Below are 18,028 nucleotides of genomic sequence, written 5' to 3'. Positions count from 1 at the left end.
TAAGGACCCCAACAGTTATTTGATCCATTCCAAATTTGTAAGGGAATTTATGCCAATTAAACTAAATCAGGGGTCCAACTAGGAACCCCTGGGGTGCTACTCCACCAATGGGGGGACTAATTCCCTAAAGGAACACGTTTTGGATTACCTCTCTGTTTCCCCCGTGGTTTATTGCAGCGACAGTACAGCTACTCAATAGTGAAGAAAAATGCGTTTACCGTTACCATACTTTCCAATTAGGCAGCGGATCCATAATGATGTGCGGAGTTCACCAGTTGTCAGCATGTCTTAATTAACTGAGATGCTTACGGCTTGCTGAAGCACTCTATTTTGGACACAAAATTCACTCTGCTGTCTATTAGCCCGTCGAAGACATTTCATCCGTCAGGTCACTGCGCGTTGTAATTAGTGCTTGATTTACGGAACTCACAGAGGGTCATATAACATGAAAACAAGACGCCATTATGCTGTTAGAGGAAAGGACGACAAATGCTTCCCATGCTCCTTGACGCTACAACAAGAGTCACTGGGGCATACACTTAAGTAGATGTGTTTTACACAGTGTGGTTTTCCAATTCAACAGATGTGAATATGGTGTTGGGGGTGAAGGCATTAAGATTTAATTACCCTTGTTTTGCTTTTCACACATGAGAGGATGGCAGTACAGAAGTGCAGACTGGCGGAACGTCACAACAATTGGAAGTTGGGAAGATGACTGCAGATAGAAATATCAGTAGTGCTCCGGGCACAGCAAACATCAGTTGCTCTAACGTCTAACCAATGTGGATGTGAATGTGTGTCTCATGCTACGCTGGCTATAGTCGTACTGTTCTATTATCTTTGCTGCTGTGACATTATTTACAATAATATTGTCAAATGCCTTCAAGCTATTTAATGAATCTCTAATTTGTTGATTTCCTTATAATGCCATGAAATTACAGTCATTCGACACATGGCTCTAACGTGTTGTAAATGGAAGGTACCCTTGAGCCCAACCGGCTATGATAATGAATGCCTCGCTCAGAAATATAATTTTTGACTTTTCTCCTGATTGAGAAGGTTATTCAGTAAAAATAACTGGAGGGAATGTATTAACACAAAAGTGTTGAACGGGGCATCCATTCAACACTCTGGAATGAAGCGTGCTGTCATAAGCGTAGATTATTTATTCTATCTGACTAATCATGACCAAACTCATGCATCCCTGTGGGGCTGTAGATTTGAGCAATGGCTGCATACCACTATTGGGCCGCTGTCGTTTACCAGCCTGCTGCTCCCGGAGTGACGCTCGCCTGAGCAATGTTTTCCACTGGTTACCAAAGGTAACATATAGTTCAGACATAATGAGATGCACACTACACAGTCTTCACTCTCCTTTTCCCTCTCCCATGGCGAATCACTGCTCAGTCCCTTTCTCCATGCGTCGTGTACCAGACATAAGCTCCTTAACCCCCGGAATTCGGTTCTGTGAGACTCGGCGGGAGCGATTTTGCAGGGGCAGTGAGTTTGAATCCGGCATATTTCACTATGCTGGACTCGGCTGCCATCCCTCTGGATTTGGAGGGTGTGGGGGGAAATACAGTAGGAGAGCTTGCTGATCTTCTGCCCTGGCCACAACAGTGTGAGAAACAAAGAAAAGCAGCTAAGCTCTTTGCTAAAGTAGGTCAACCAACAAGAGAAGAAGATAGGAAAGGAAGTGAGCTTTCTAGCTTAACTTTGCAGAAGTACACCTCTTTCCATTAGTAACATGTAGCCCAAGTAGTTACAGGGAAAACCAATGTGTCATGCATGGCCATTCTATTATGGTTGATTACAAAGGAGGACCAGACCAAAGGCACTCTGAAGAAAAAATCGATGTTAAGAATTTCAAATCTGACCATGCATGGAGCTGTGAGATGGATGTGAACAATGCATTCTGCTTGGTGATTTAAATGAATTTGACACCCTTACTGTTTTATTGTATAAGCAGGGCTAAATGGGTGTGTGGAGATAGAAAGTGTGGAGGGTTGGAAGGAATTTCTAATTACACTGTATGACTGTGGCATAATTGCTCTGCTCCTCTATTTTAAATGCTTTACAGTAACTGCAGCCTGCAATTTAGTCAACCGTCTCCCCCTCTTCCTTCTATCTCCCCCTCCTCTTCTTCCATCCCGCCTGTGATCAATAAATTGTAATTAAAGCTGGAGAAGATTCGGGCTGTCCCATCTCCCTGTTTCACTTTAATTCTCCTGTCTCTGAAGTGGCTCTGGGTCCCTGTTTTGAATTATATACAAAGACCTAGCCCCATTCCATTCATGTGCCGCCTCTTGAGGGATAAACACCATCTAAATTCCAAATAAACCAAAGAATACACATTGCAACAAGTAAACCAAATCTAAAAAAACAATCCTCTCCATTCGACAACGTTTAAAAAACCAAATCCGGTAATAGACTATTAGTTCCAAACGTATCTCCTGCTGTCCAAGAAATAATGTTTTCCCCCTATCTTGATCTAAATTCAAAGCTAGTTTCTACCCTGTTTGAGTACAGGAAAAAAATAGATGGAAGCAAAGTTTGTTTTAACAATTTACCCTTGCACCTTTGGTAGTTGTGATTCAATTTCTAAAGCAAATACAGTATGTACCGCGAGGCATTAACACAGAAGGTCACTGTCACTTTGACTTGAGGTTAGACAGAAAATTCTCTTGAAGCGAATTGTTCGTTGGATTCACCAACCTTTTATCTGGTCTAGATTCCCCATCGGCCTCTTGTTCAGTGGCTGTGAATCCCTACACTGACCATGGACCCTAACATCTCAGGATACTGCCATGAAAACTCCCGGTCTGGTTTTAATTGTCCCGTGTTCTGTTATGGTTGAGTACACATGCACTACTTTTGCTAATCAAAACTCTCAGAAAATCCTTTGAATGTAAAGCAAAGTAGGAGTCGGCCTTTAAATCTAGTCTCTCTGGTTCTCTACATCTAAGTGCTCGCCTTATATGTGAAACCATTTGGAAATATAATTGAAGACAACATTTGGACTTTTAAAACAATGTTTTGTTTTTGTGAAATATCTTCAAAATGTAATATATTATAGTTATATACTAAAAACGGTATTGAATCATCCATAGTAATCATGTTTCCATGCCCAATGCAATCGCCCACAGAATTGATATATGTCACCATGCCTCCACACTTTAGTCGTCATTCTCACTCATTTAAAATATGTCTTTTGGAAACAATTGCATTTTGTGCAGTAAGATCACTGCAATAGTGTTAAGCAGAATGCAGCACACTATTCTATCATTGGGACTGTATTATCATTACTCACAGAGATAGTTTGAGTTAGTGTTCATTTATTTACTTGCATAGGGTTGGCTAAGAAGATTGAAGCCACTCTCATCTGGCAGATATATCTATCTTGTGATCTGAAAGAAAACAAGTTATATGAGTCGGTTGTAGCATGTAGACTGGTCCAATTATTCAAAAAATAATGATAAATCAAAGTTTCCATCAGAGGCGAGCACAAATATAAAACATTATACAGCTCTTCTTCCCAAAAGTGCATGGGTCATAATATTGATATTCTAATTGGCATGTAGTTCAGACTGTGCATGTGTGCTTTGGCTACAGCTGTTCCAACTACTGATCAGCAATTTTGTGAGTGATGGCTCTATCGGATCTCCCCTAAGGGAGGAACAAACAAGAAGTCAATCTTCTTTTTTTCCCTCCTCCCTCTCCCTCCACAGCGCTTGGCTTGCTTTTAGGCCTGCCTGTAGTCGACAGATAATCTATTTGTGCTAATTTCATGTTTCTCCCTGCCCACTTCCCCCTTGAATAAGTCATTCCACTTGTCTACCATCCTTAGTCTCTGTCTCTCTGTCTCTCTGTCTCTCTCTCTCTCTCTGTCTCTGTCTCTATCTCTGTCTCTGTGTCTCTCTCTCTCTCTCTCTCTCTCTCTCTCTCTCTCTCTGCTGTAGTGTCTCTCTCTCTCTGCTGTAGTGTCTCTCTCTCTCTCTCTCTCTCTCTCTCTCTCTCTCTCTCTCTCTCTCTCTCTCTCTCTGTCACCATAAGCATCTATTTACCTTTTGCTGTGCTCTGCATTTCAGCCTTTTTTTTTTTTTTTTAAATCAGCAGTCTGCATTAGTCATTGTGTGGGAGAATGCCTCGTTGGTAGGAGAGGCCGAGCTGAGAGGTTCAGATAACACGGACCATCTGTTATAAATCACACGTTAGATTTATGGCTGTAATTAAATGACCTGTAGCCTTTTGTTAGTCCAGCAAAAATGAGTCAAGTGATGTATTTGAGACATGCTTTAATGTCTAATGTATGTCCCTCTCATATTTACTGTAGAATAATGAGAATGGAAGTGCCACATCCAGGGATAGCTCATGGTGGCCACCCCGATGTAAAGTGCTTATAATCGTACACCCAATTCATTCTTCTGCCATTTATCAATTGGTCACTTTGTTGGCCCCACTGCCACCAGTTCCCTACTGTACACAGTTTAGGCTCAAAGACAACATTGCCATTATTAGACCCAGTCCCAGACCAATGTGCGTACAGTAATGTAAGTAAGTAATTTCCCTTTGAAAGGTAAAGCAATGATTATCAAAGCATAAATAACATTTTAATGATGTAGTCAAATAGTTCTCACTTCAAACATGTCAAATACAAGCTTGGCCAGTGCCCTTGAGACACCGATGAGTATGTTAGAATGTGGGCTAAGTTCTATGTAAAAATAAAACGTACTTTTTTCTCGCTTACCCTAACCCTAACCACAGAGCTACTGGTGTAATATAAATGCCAGATAAGTTTAGCGGAGTATTAGTTGGAATATTAAGTGTGGGCAAAATGTCTCTTTTATTTCATTCTGCTGTGTTTTGAGTAAGTGCAGTTTGAAGTTGTGAACTACCTTCCTATGCTTGTAGGTCCATTGGAAGAGGAGACGTACAGTAGGATGGTTTACTAACAGGTGAACCCTGGTTGGAAACTGAACAATCATGGCTTCTCATTGAAGATTTGACTCTGATTTGACTGGATGTTTTCTTTAAACTACTGTCCTGTGGGGCAGAGTAGGTCCCGCATTTGACCTTTTTTGAATGTTCATTTGCTGCATAACAGTCAGATTGTCACTTAATCCTGCTTTAGTGTTACCTTTTACTGCGAAAGCTCAATCAGCCAGTTCCCGATGCTCCTAAACATGTCTTCCTTTTTCCATCAACACATGTATCGCCTGTCATGCCTGACTTCCGTCCAGGTTGTTTCTCAACTTCTCTAGCTTTGATGCTCCTCCCCCGGCTTGTCTCTCGCTGACGCCCTCCCAGCTTGACTCTGCCAGGTTTAAGAGCTCAAAAGAAATGTCTATCAGTTGGGGCAGAAACCTTTATCTCACGCTCTTCCTATGCTCTTGGTGTACCTGCTTGATAGGCTGTGAAAAGTACGCATGGGTGTTCGAACAACAGTTTTTTTGGGGACCAAACTCCAGCTGCAGAGAAGCAAGGTCAACTCTGCATGAAATAAATCCTAATATGATGTATTGGTTTCCTTTCTCCCTGTGGAGATATGACCGGATACACCTGCCATCCCCTTATTGTCCTCAGCTCCTGCTTTAGCTTCTCACACTTTAAAATGCTTTTTAATGTACATAATGGGAACAATAATGATGCATTTGTTCCCGGTGGTTTATTTGTGTTTAGCAAATACCGTTCACTCCCTATATAGAGGCAGCTGTAGTGGGTGTGTTTCTGTGCGAGGCGGAATTAATATAGAAGCTGCCCCCCCTATCCAATTAATTGCATATCTCCAGCTGCAAACGCCTCCCCAAGCAGTACACTTGTGAACCGTGAAGGTAAAAAGGAAATAATATGCGGAGAGGGCGGATTTGAAAAATGCGATAGGCGGAGGCAGAGTATGAGATGCGTCACCATGGCACCAGCAGAGCGTAGTGCACAATATCTAAAGGCCACAGCTGCCTGTGCACAGGGATCTGCATATAGCTGCCGGCTACATCGGACCATCGTAACAACGTCTGTGTCCTTCATAAATTGAACATATTTTTAGAAAATGATTCTGCATGATGATGTTTTCCTGTCAATCAAGCAAGGGTTCAGAGGCTTAATTAGCTCCCTGGCATTATGTCAGCCTGTCGGTCTATAACTGGTCGCTTTTTCTTCGAAATACTTTGGTATCTCCTTACTCTACTCTGGCGCCAACATGAGGTTAATATTTGTGGCTTTTAATCCAAATTGATGGATAAGATATCTGTCAAAAGCTATCCCCCAAAGCAGTTCTAACTTGTCTGATATGACATCATATTCTGCAGGATTTAATTTTTATAGTGGTATACCATTAAAGTTTTGTAGACTTTAAAAATAAAGTTTAAGAAGCCAAACTTGCCAAACCAAATGTATAAACAGCATTTAATTAAACAGGCTACTTAAACAGGCCTTTCATTTTCATCCCTGGGACACTTCCACGAATCACAGAGAAACAATACAATCAGTGTCTTTTGTTGAATTGAGTTCAAAATCAAAATTAATATGTTATAAGTACTGCAATTTTAAGTACTCAACATAATTAGAAGCATTTTTTTTATTTTTCTGTTAGATTTAAACTATCATATCAATACCATTTTTGCTGGATTGAAAAGTAAAGCAAATACAAAATATGAATTTAAGACTCCCTGTTCAGAAAGTTTTCTCTGGAGGTCACAAGTCGTGCGATGTCTGTGCTGTGCTGCAGTTATCAGAAAAAAGATGAGGTTCAGCAAACATCGCTGCTACAACCCGTTGCTGCAGATACACGCTTTACAACATCAGGAGGATACTTCCACAGCTGACCCAGAAAGCGACGCAGGTTCTGGTCCAGGCTTTCGTCACCTCACGCCTAGACTACTGCAACTCCCTCCTGGCTGGTTTACCTGCATGTGCCATCCGACCTCTGCAGCTCATCCAGAATGCAGCGGCTCGTCTGGTCTTCAACCTTCCTAAATTCTCCCACACCACTCCGCTCCTCCGCTCCCTCCACTGGCTTCCAGTAACTGCTAGAATCCACTTCAAGACAATGGTACTTGTGTACCATGCTGCGAATGGATCTGGCCCTTCCTACATCCAGGACATGGTTAAACTGTACACCCCAGCGCGTGCACTACGCTCTGCATCAGCCAAACAGCTCGCTGCACCCTCGCTGCGAGGGGGACCCAAGTTCCCATCAGCAAAACACGTGGGTTTGCTATCCTGGCTCCAAAATGGTGGAATGAGCTCCCCATTGACATCAGGACGGCAGAAAGCTTGCACACCTTCCGGCGCAGACTGAAAACTCATCTCTTTCGACTCCACCTCGAGCGATAGAATGACTAACAAAGATCTGCTAACAGAGCACTTATATACTAATAAAGGGCTGGCTTATCTATAGCCAGTTGAGCAGCACTTGGAATGCTTGGCTCTATGAAACCTGATGTACTTATATGATTCTGTTTTCTTCAAGGTTGTGTCTTCCTGGTTGAATGTACTTATTGTAAGTCGCTTCGGATAAAAGCGTCAGCTAAATGCAATGTAATGTAATGATTTGTTTTGTTACAGCAAACAAAAACGGTATTTCTTTATTGGTCAAGGGCATATATGTCTCGTCCAAAAATATGTCCATGCCTCAACTACCTTTTCTAAGCAGCAATCCCTCTAGCTACTTATTAAAACCTCCTCTCTCTTTCCCCACGCTGACCTCCACTCACACATACAAATGGCAGGATGAAAGAGGGATGGATTTTGACTGCTTAGTCTCTGTTTGCTGAATTGCCCCTTTCCAAAGACAATCCAGCTTAAACCTATTGTACTGTACTTTCATAAGGCCCATGATATTTCTTTGTTTTATATTCACAACACAAACAGCAGTGTTTGCTTTCAGCTTGTTCCCGTCTGAAAGAAGTTGCTGCATGCATTGATAAAGGAGGCTTCCTATAGAAAACTCTGAAGGCTTAGTTTATATGAGAAAATGCACCAAGGTGAAAGTGGCCATACTTGCTCTTAAGATAAATGGTGCTGTTAACACAAAAAAGAAGCTTTTACTGCAGTAAAAAACACAAAGTAAAACATATTCAAACATTTAAATTAAGATGTTTAGCTTAGTAAAGCATAAATGTGTACCTTTTCTTGTAAACATACAAAATACATTTGTATATGTGTTGTTTCTAACCACAACACTGTACAGTATATTGTAACATACAATTAATACTCAAAATATGTGCAAAGCCAATCAATTTAAAATCTTGCATTTTTTACATCTGTGTTTGCTTCTTTGTGGTGTTTCTCATCATTGCATTTGTGACCTGCTATCTTTCCGTGCATGTTACCTACAAACTATTGTTCTGCAGAAAAGCGTTAGATCATTTATCATAACTAAATGCGAACCCACTCATAAAAACACAGGGTCGAAATAAAAGGAGGTTCCCAATTTCCCAAGAATAAAAGGATTTCATATTCACTTAGGGTGCCTTCTCAACAAATGATGTTTCACACTGAGACCATCACGACACAAACAACTCCTGCTTCCTGTAAATGGTACAGAACCACTCCGTTGTGTGATAAAATCAGATACACTGAGAGCTTTATGTACAAATAAAATCCAGTGATGAGCCGCCGTGTCACTGACATTGAACCCGGAGAAGGTGTACAAGCCAATCCCTCACTGTTTATCACAGGCCGGAGGAATGGACTGAGTCCAGAGATATGAGGAGGAAAGCTACGAGTGACATGAAGATTTTATCGTCAGAGCAGAGGACTGGTAGCGCGTCGCCTCAACAAATCCCCTTCCTGTTCTCAGGGATGAAGCAACATTCATTTTGCACTTCAGAAGTATTCAGTCCCCGCATTCACCATGAATGTTTAGAAGTGGGTACAGGTTTGCGAGAAGGGCCCGGTTCATTCCTATGAAAGTTGCTAAGTGGCGAATGAAGCTAAAATTGTCTTTCTCTTGAGTACAAAATACCCGGATATATACTCGGTTTTTCTCATTCACTTTCTAGAGTCTTGGCCAGGATTGAGTGGACTGCTAACGAGAGTCACTATGGCAGTGCACCCTGCCCTTAAGCAAGGCACCCTTATCTGCTTAGGGTACCGTGGTGCTGCAATTTATCATCACTTCCCATTAATTCATGTGCCTGTGTGTATTACTCAAGGAAATAAATAACAACAGCGTTCTTATCACTACAAATGGCCAGCACAGACAACAGATTGGAATTATGTCATAGACTGGAAGACTCTCACGCTTCACATATGGCATCTGGTGGGAGCAAATGTGTATGTGTGTGTTTGGGTAAATGTGATCGCATTTGTGTGTGTACATATCCTCCAGGCAAAAGCCATCCCATATTTGTTCCATAAATCCAAATCTGGTCCAGCAGGAATTCAATCTAAAATCCCCACATACACACACACACACACACACACACACACACACACACACACACACACACACACACACACACACACACACACACACACACACACACACACACACACACACACACACACACACACACACACACACAAAGATAATGCAGGCAGCATCTTTCATTCCCGTCATGACCCATACATTAATACGCCTACAAACCAATGTATTATCTGTTTACTGTTCACCATGCAGTTACATTCATATATGACAATCTCAATGGATACAATGAGCAATTTTCAGATCTGATTTTTCATAAAGCCTTTTTATCTCCAAGTTAAGGTAGCCAATTGTTCTCCATTGTGCCACATAAGGGTCTGGGGCACAGAAAGCAGCCATATCGGAGGCTTTATCTCTTCTTCACTGTCGACAGAGCACATTCAGCATTCATGTGGTGACCCATTTCATTAATGGATAGGCCTTTTTCAACGTGTCTTCCCCCCCTCTTTGTCGGCAACAGCCTCCCTCATAATGGGTGCTCCTGTCAGGGTCTCATGACTAATCCCCTCATTGACCTCTCCTTCACTTGCAGCCTCCACCACCACACTGATGATTTAGTAATTGGTATAGATGTTGGCAACACCTGCATTGTCAGTGCCACCTGGAGAAACATAATACACTCAGAACTATTTTAAACATGGTTCTATACTTAATTGATTATGTGTTATATGCTTGTTATATCAGTGGAATATTTAGATTTGGAAAGAAGGGGTAGAGTAAATAACCAAGTTAAAAAGTGATTGAATATTTGACATGCATTCATAAATACAAATCTGTCTTCAAACAATTTCCCCCAAAAAATTAAGTGTATACCATAAATACGTTTTAAATATCACGTATTTGCCATAAGCACAATCTATTCCCTGCCCTGGCTATGTCATTGTCGCTATATCTAGACATTTTTACATGTGTATTTTTAAGACCTGACAACTCAATGACCAAAACAAGTGGTGATGATTTACAATGATCTAATCAGAAATGCAGAAAACGTGGCTTTCTCTTATCAGTGAGACATCCCACTGAGCTAGCCATATCGGCATGGGTGACTAGAAGAAAGCCACTTCGGTGAAGAAAACACCATATGGCTGTTTATCCCCACATCATAAGCTGAAGCAGATATTTCGAGCAAAGGGAGAAGTGTCGACAGCGTCATCACACACTCCCTGTTTGTCTAATTCTCCTTGTGTTCACACAAATACGCACACACAGTGACAGTGACGATGTGTTTAGATCCCATACCTCCCCAAGCAAGATATTTGATTCTGATCTGAAGACGACAGGGAGTGATGAATAAAAACTGCTTGATAATGGGATCATTGAGTCATGAAAAGCGATTCTGAGCAAGTTATCTTTCGGGGAGGCCGATGAATGCAGACGCTCATTGTGTATGGCTATCCGACGGTGCCTTAGCCTTCAAGCAGAACAAGAGCGTCCAATAGACAAAAGAGAGGAAGAATAACAATCAAACAAAGAAAAAGTGCTGTACTGAATTTTCCAGACCTATGCTCTTTTCGCAAGGTAATGTAACTTACTGGAGCATGATGTCTCATTGGAAATGTTCATTGGTAAATGAGAGGATGCTAGATGATTGTGATTGGAGGGTCTGGGTAAAATTCAATAGGATTGACTTACTACGCTGTCCAAAACATATCACAAGGGCTGCCTTTATGTATGTCACAGTTATTTGAAAGCAAATATTTACCATACTTTACCATAGTTACGTTCATTTGACTGCACTGACCCTCTTTTTTTTATTCTTTTATCACTGACCCGTTTGGGAAGCCTTTGTATACTGTACTATTGAATTGCACTTGCATGAACAATTCAGTGATAAGAGAAAGACATCTGAAGCCCTGCCGCTATTTAGAAAGATCTCGTGACGGAGACATTGCACCCTCAGTTTAATATTGTGCACCTTCAGTTGAAATGCAAATAATTATGACAAGCACAAGGTGGTGTGAAGTTTCAAAGCGCACCTTCTATTTTGGTTAATGAATGTGCAGCAGTAATACATGCAAATAAGACTTGGTATAGGAAAGTATAGATCAGCCTGTTGTGCTCATTACATACGCTCAGTTATCTAAATGATACTTTACCATCAGTTACTCGGCCTATATATTACAAAATAAAGCACCTTTATTGATGAAACCGTTTGTAGGACAAACACTATTTCAGCCATAATCTCACCTCGCAGCTGATGAAAGGAGATTTGCGTAATTTCTTGTTGTCAGTATTTGATTGAATAAGTAGTGATATTATTCTTTGTTCTGAACTGCAGCTCAAATCAAAGTTGCCAACGTCAACCAGATCATAAATACTGTTTTCCCCTGCCGCGACGGACAAACTGCAACAATACATCTGTGAGAGAAATAATAGTAAAAGTGACCATTTTATAAATGTGTTGTGCAGTTTCTAGGAATACCCTCCAGCTTATTAACATCAACCCAAATAGCTAATCACTAAACATTTTTTACATTTTGTCTGCACAAACACACATAAACCTGCATGCCCTGTTACAAGCAATCTTTACATCTCATGTGATTCTCATTGTTCACCGTTCTAATTCAATGCAGTGGAAACATTGCCCCTTTGGGGTTAGGGTTAGGGTTTATCAGGGTCTCTCAGTTATTTTCAAACCCAACAGATGACACGGATACAGCCCTGACCTCATAAAGACGGAAAGGAGATGCTAAGAGTTAGCCCCTCTGCTAGCTGGGAGAAATGCCAGCATTTTTCTGTAATTTCACCTGCTCTTCGGGTCCTACCCTGGTTCCAGTTTCTGGTCCCTGGTGGGTGTAGCTATTGGAGATGTCTGCTCCAGACATAGGGATTATGTAACAAAAGTAAGTGTTGGCGAGTGACATTAGCAAAAAACGAGATAACAGAAGACCAATAAGAAGTAACACTTCTTAGTTGTAACTTTTATATGTTCACTTCATTGTGGTGTTATTTCATATGATTAGAACCTTATCAAAAACTAGGTGAGACTGCATACTGTACAAAAGTGTTGGATAATTAATGAGAAAATGTGTGGCTGTGGAGGAGTCAAATATTTTTCTTCCTGCTACATTACACTTGTTCTCTCTTTATTTCCACTCTCACACACAGAGGTGTTACAGTCTAACCTCTCGCAGTTTGCGGCTGAGCGACCGACACAAACGGATCAATGCGGCAGGATCCTTTGGGGAGTTACTTCCTTTGGGGAGTTACTTCCTTTAAGAGCGCCAGTCATCAATGCCGGTTATTAAATGACAAGATCACTTAATATCTCTCCTCCACCTGGCCTCTCCTTGAATCTCTATGGCACTATCCCCTCAATGATGGAGCTCTCTGCCTCCTCTGCAGAGCATTTTCTGTCTCCGGGTCCTCAGCCAACAGTCTTTAGCTGAGAGCAGTATCAGTGAGGCCCAGCATGTCGATTCTATTGAACTGGCTTGGCATGTCACAGGCAGTAAAGACCCCCTGATTGACTCCTGCTTGGATAGCATGTCCAACTGCATACATTAGTAATGTTGAGGACTCGATAGATGGATGGCCCGGTCGGATTGATACAGGCAGGCGACAAATTTACCTCTAAGTAGGGAACTAGAGATGGACTGAACCAGCAGCACAAGAATCACAAAATACAGTAAATTGTTCCTTTAACTTGGCTGATTTTAATTATCATCATTTTAGTTTTGAAAGACAGCAAGAAGTTTTTCTACATGTATAATGAATTATTGTTAGAGGAACATACAACAGAAACAAGAACCCCTCACCAGCTCACCAAAACAATCATTACAAATCATTTAGAGTGCTGCAATTTTTAAACCAGCTGCCATAGTTCAGCTACTGTACTGTAGGTCAGTGTTCTGAGTGACACTTCAAGTCTTAATTGGCTACTTATGCATATCACTTTTTTACACAACAAATACTATTGTAATCATGAGCGCAGCCAGGCTGTAAAACGTGGCAGTTATGACTTCTGATTCAACTCCCTATGTTTATTGCATTTATACAAAATGAACCTAGGCAAGGCAAGGCAAGTTTATTTATATAGCACTTTTCAACACAAGGCAATTGAAAGTGCTTTACAAAAAATAAAAGACATTAAGCATTAAAAAAGAAAAGCTAATAAAATAAACATTAAAACAAAAAATACATGGATAAAAGTTACAGTACAGTTTAAGATATGAATAGTTCAATTAAAAGCAGCGACAAAAAGAAAAGTCTTCAGCCTGGATTTAAAAGTAGTAAGAGTTGCAGCGGACCTGCAGGTTTCTGGGAGTTTGTTCCAGATATTTGGAGCATAATAACTGAACGCTGCTTTACCATGTTTAGTTCTGACTCTGGGGACAGAAAGCTGACCAGTCCCTGAAGACCTGAGAGATCTGGATGGTTCATAATTTAGCAGGAGGTCAGTCATGTATTTTGGGCCTAAACCATTCAGTGCTTTATAAACCAGCAGCAATATTTTTGAAATCTATTCTTTGACACACAGGAAGCCAGTGTAAAGACTTCAGAACAGGAGTGATGTGCTCCACTTTCTTAGTGTTAGTGAGGACTCGAGCAGCGGCGTTCTGAATCAGCTGCAGCTTTCTAATAGATTTTTTAGTGAGACCTGTGAAGACACCATTGCAGTAGTCCAGTCTACTGAAGATAAAGGCATGGACAAGTTTTTCCAAATCCTGCTGTGACATTAGTCTTTTAATCCTAGATATATTCTTTAGGTGATAGTAGGCTGATTTAGTAACTGTTTTAATGTGACTGTTGAAACTCAGGTCAGAGTCCATGACTACACCTAGATTTCTGGCTTTATCTGTTGTTTTGAACATTGCACACTGAAGCTCAGCGCTAACTTTTATACGTTCTGACTTGGCTCCAAAAACCATTACCTCAGTTTTATCTTTGTTTAATTGGAGAAAGTTCTGACACATCCAGTCATTGATTTGTTCAATGCACTTACTCAGTGTTTGAATTGGAGCATAGTCTCCTGGTGAAATTGTTACGTAAATGTGTGTGTCATCCGCATAGCTATGGTAACTTATTTTGTTGTTTTTCATTATCTGAGCCAGTGGTAGCATGTAGATGTTAAAGAGAAGAGGCCCCAAGATGGAGCCTTGAGGAACCCCACATGTCATATTTGTCAACTCAGATGTGTATTTACCTATAGAAACAAAGTTGTTTCTGTCCTTTAAGTAGGATTCAAACCAATTTAGAACTGTTTCCGAAAGTCCCACCCAGTTTTAAAAACACAATAAAAACAACCTAATTAAAAACATGATTTAAAAACTGGAAAAAAACTGCACACCCTGGGTGCTCTGAGGGATCTGAATTGCTTTAAAGAAATGTAGGATTAGGATTAGAGTTAGGGTTAGACTAGCCGTCGGTCAGAAGGTGTTTTCCTTTTCTGTAGTCTGTAGATTTTTTTAAACAAATGTATTCACCTCGATGTGAGATCTGCAACAAGTTCTGTCATCTAAGATAGGTCAAACTGCATTTGTAAATACTTAAAAGCCCTATAAATCAGTTGCTCTGTAAATTACTTTTTTCGCATGCAACAAAAATATAAGAAAGAAGTAAAGAATGTGCCATGATTCTTCTCACAATCTCCATTTGCCTCTTAACTGCATACTTTCTGATAAAGAAGTATGCAATTAAGGGGAGGTTTACGGGCGAGGTCTATCCCAGGAGACATCGTGCTGATATCCCACTTAATCCTCTTCCTCCCACAATGCAAAGCAGGCTGGGGGAAAGAGGTAGAGGAGGCAATTAGTAAGTAAGACGTAAGCAGACAGGGTGATATGTTTCAAGCCAATACATACGTCAGCTGCAAGCTATACATGTCTATGTGTAAGTAAGAGCTATAAAACTGTGTGTGTGTGTGTGTGTGTGTGTGTATGTGTGTGTATGTGTGTGTGTGTGTGTGTGTGTGTGTGTGTGTGTGTGTGTGTGTGTGTGTGTGTGTGTGTGTGTGTGTGTGTGTGTGTGTGTGTGTGTGTGTGTGTGTGTGTGTGTGTGTGTGTGTGTGTGTGGCCTAGCATTACTATACTTGTGGGGACCTACATCTGTTTACACAGTCACGTGTGGGGACTCGCCTCCCTTATAGGAGGCGGTTAGGATTAGGGTAAGGGTAAGGGTTAGGGTTGGGCATGTGTTGGTTCTGGTTAAGGTTAGGATAAGTCTCCAGGAAATGCATGTAAGTCAATGTAATGTCCCCTGAAGTGATGTATACATGGTGTGTGTGTGTGTGTGTGTGTGTGTGTGTGTGTGTGTGTGTGTGTGTGTGTGTGTGTGTGTGTGTGTGTGTGTGTGTGTGTGTGTGTGTGTGTGTGTGTGTGTGTGTGTGTGTGTGTGTGTGTGTGTGTGTGTGTGTGTGTGTGTGTGTGTGTGTGTGTGTGTGTGTGTGTGTGTGTGTGTGTGTGTGTGCGTGTAAAATGTTCTATGGTATCTTTTTACCAGTCCCCATTTCGTCAGCATGGAGTTATCGTCCCCTTTCAATAATGTAGGTGTGTGTGAAATATAACTTAAACAAACACACGCCTGAAGGCCATTTTAACAGCCACTCCTGTTTTTATATTTCCTTTTCATCGCACATAATTAAGCCTGAGTGCTCTCTGAACCACCAGACCCCCCGGACACCCCCCCACCCCACTGCCCGACCTCTGCAACCCCCTGTCTGTTGTCGCTTATTTGCACGACACACTGAATGCAGACACAGGCTTTCAAAAAGTGTTTATTAGCCGTGTTTGACCCAATTGGCTGCATATGAAAACACCTGGGCGTTAGATTGAAATGTAATTGCTTCACTTAGTTAACCCACTTAAGGACCATGTTGAGTTTAGTCTGCTCAATTTATTGGGATCAGCAGCTTTGTGCGTCAGGGATGTTGTAGGCTTGGATTATGGATAATTACTATCAATTAGTGGCTGATACTTTGGCTTTGAAGCCGCTACGAGCTAAATAGAGCAATGTCGGGAAAGCAACTTGGCTAAACGAAGATGATGCAGATATTGGCTGAAGTAATAGAAAGGATATGGGGGAAAAAATCTGAAACAGGGCATTGTTTTGGTCTGTTTTTGTTTGTGGCTGCTGGCAACACCAGTGGAAAGGCGCAATATGTCGTCTGAACCCATGGTGTCAATCAGAATCCCATTACTGCAGAGGTCATAGACACACTGCTCCAGGTGAGCTAAGTCCGTTGGGCCGCTCTCGTTTCCACCAGGATAAAGGAAAATAATACATTTGGGCCAAACAATATTTCCTGTCTCCCACATTTCAAGGAGAACTTTAAACTTTTGTCAGATTTGAGAATATGTATGCTGCTTTCTCTCAGAGAAAATGGAATGTAAACTTCACCCAAGGTTTTTTTTTCTTTACTTTTGCCAGTCAAGCAATTTCAGCTCATAGCCTCATGGGTAATTTTATGAATACATATCAGGACCTTTAGCTCACAGCCGGTGGCTGGCACACTCAATATTGCCTCAAGCAATATCACTTTGAGAGCACCACACAAAAACAAAGATGCTTTAGCTCCATGAATATTTATTAACAGGAGTTTAATAGGTGGATGCAGAAGAGAGATATGAAAAGAATGATATAAAGAATGACGGAGAGTCAGAAGGAGAAAACCTACAGAGTTTTCAAAGTGAAGCGGAGCCAAAAGGGAAATTAAGACAAAAAACACACGTTGGGGAGCGCTGGAGGGATTTTGCTATTAAAATGCTGTCAAATGCACGTTTACTGAGCTCCTTCTCTGAAACTGTTGTTGCTGGCACAGCAATGTGGGAGCCTCCCTTGGTATCCACATTCAGGGGCCACTGCTGATTGGCAGCACAACAGTGCTTGTGGGTATAAGACCCTCAGGGCCTGAGTGGCGGTCTCCACCATTATGCCGACGGCTGTATCATTTCTAGACGCTGATTAAATTGTTGCCGATGTTAAAAGAAGCTGAAGGTTAAACCACAAAGGGCCATGTGAAGTCGTTACACAGCTCATCCTCTACCTCTCCCGCTCCTCACGTCCACACACTCACACATACATAAACACTATCAAGACTGTTATAACAGAGAAGGAAGGGAAGTGAATTGACGAGAGCTGTATAGGACTTCATTCTGTTCTTACCTTGATTTTAGCCACTAATGGACGCTCAACTCACACCACTTTTTCTCGATCAATCCCTCTGCGTCTCCGTGTGGTCTGGATATAACTGCCATAGCTGCTGAAGATTTAATCCAGTGTTACAAAGGGATTTCACAGTCTAGCTCCTGAAAGTGGACTCCTTTAGAGGCTCTAAAGTGCTGGCTATTATTTCTTTGAGAATACTTAAGTAGACTTTATTTTTACATGGGTGCTTATTACCTAGATTAGGTAGTACGATGCTTTCATAGAAGTCCCTTCCTAGGAACAAACAGCACTCATTACATTGTAAGTGCGATAAAATAAATGTGGACAATTTAAATAAAATCGGCAGCTGGGATTGCATTCATTTGAATCTGGATCGTTTAAAACTCAAACATTGGATTTAGGTATGTAATGGGTTTCTGTTAGGAAACAGAAACACTCGTAAAGTAGTGAGTGTCAGCCTTATTACTGCTCACATCCTGAAGCTACAACATGGAA

At 41.3% G+C, this 18,028-nt stretch overlaps 1 protein-coding gene across 9 annotated transcripts in view; it reads left to right on the top strand.

Moving 5' to 3' along the window:
• The window catches only part of ntng1a (netrin g1a), a 92,974-nt gene that overhangs the window by 43,823 nt on the left and 31,123 nt on the right, over positions 1 to 18,028 (top strand). The window lies entirely within an intron of this gene.

Source organism: Pseudochaenichthys georgianus, chromosome 20 (assembly GCF_902827115.2).
Source record: "Pseudochaenichthys georgianus chromosome 20, fPseGeo1.2, whole genome shotgun sequence".
In the NCBI taxonomy this organism is placed as follows: domain Eukaryota; kingdom Metazoa; phylum Chordata; class Actinopteri; order Perciformes; family Channichthyidae; genus Pseudochaenichthys; species Pseudochaenichthys georgianus.
The sequence above is the reverse complement of the archived record's forward strand: the minus strand, read 5'-3'. Positions and strand labels throughout refer to the sequence as shown.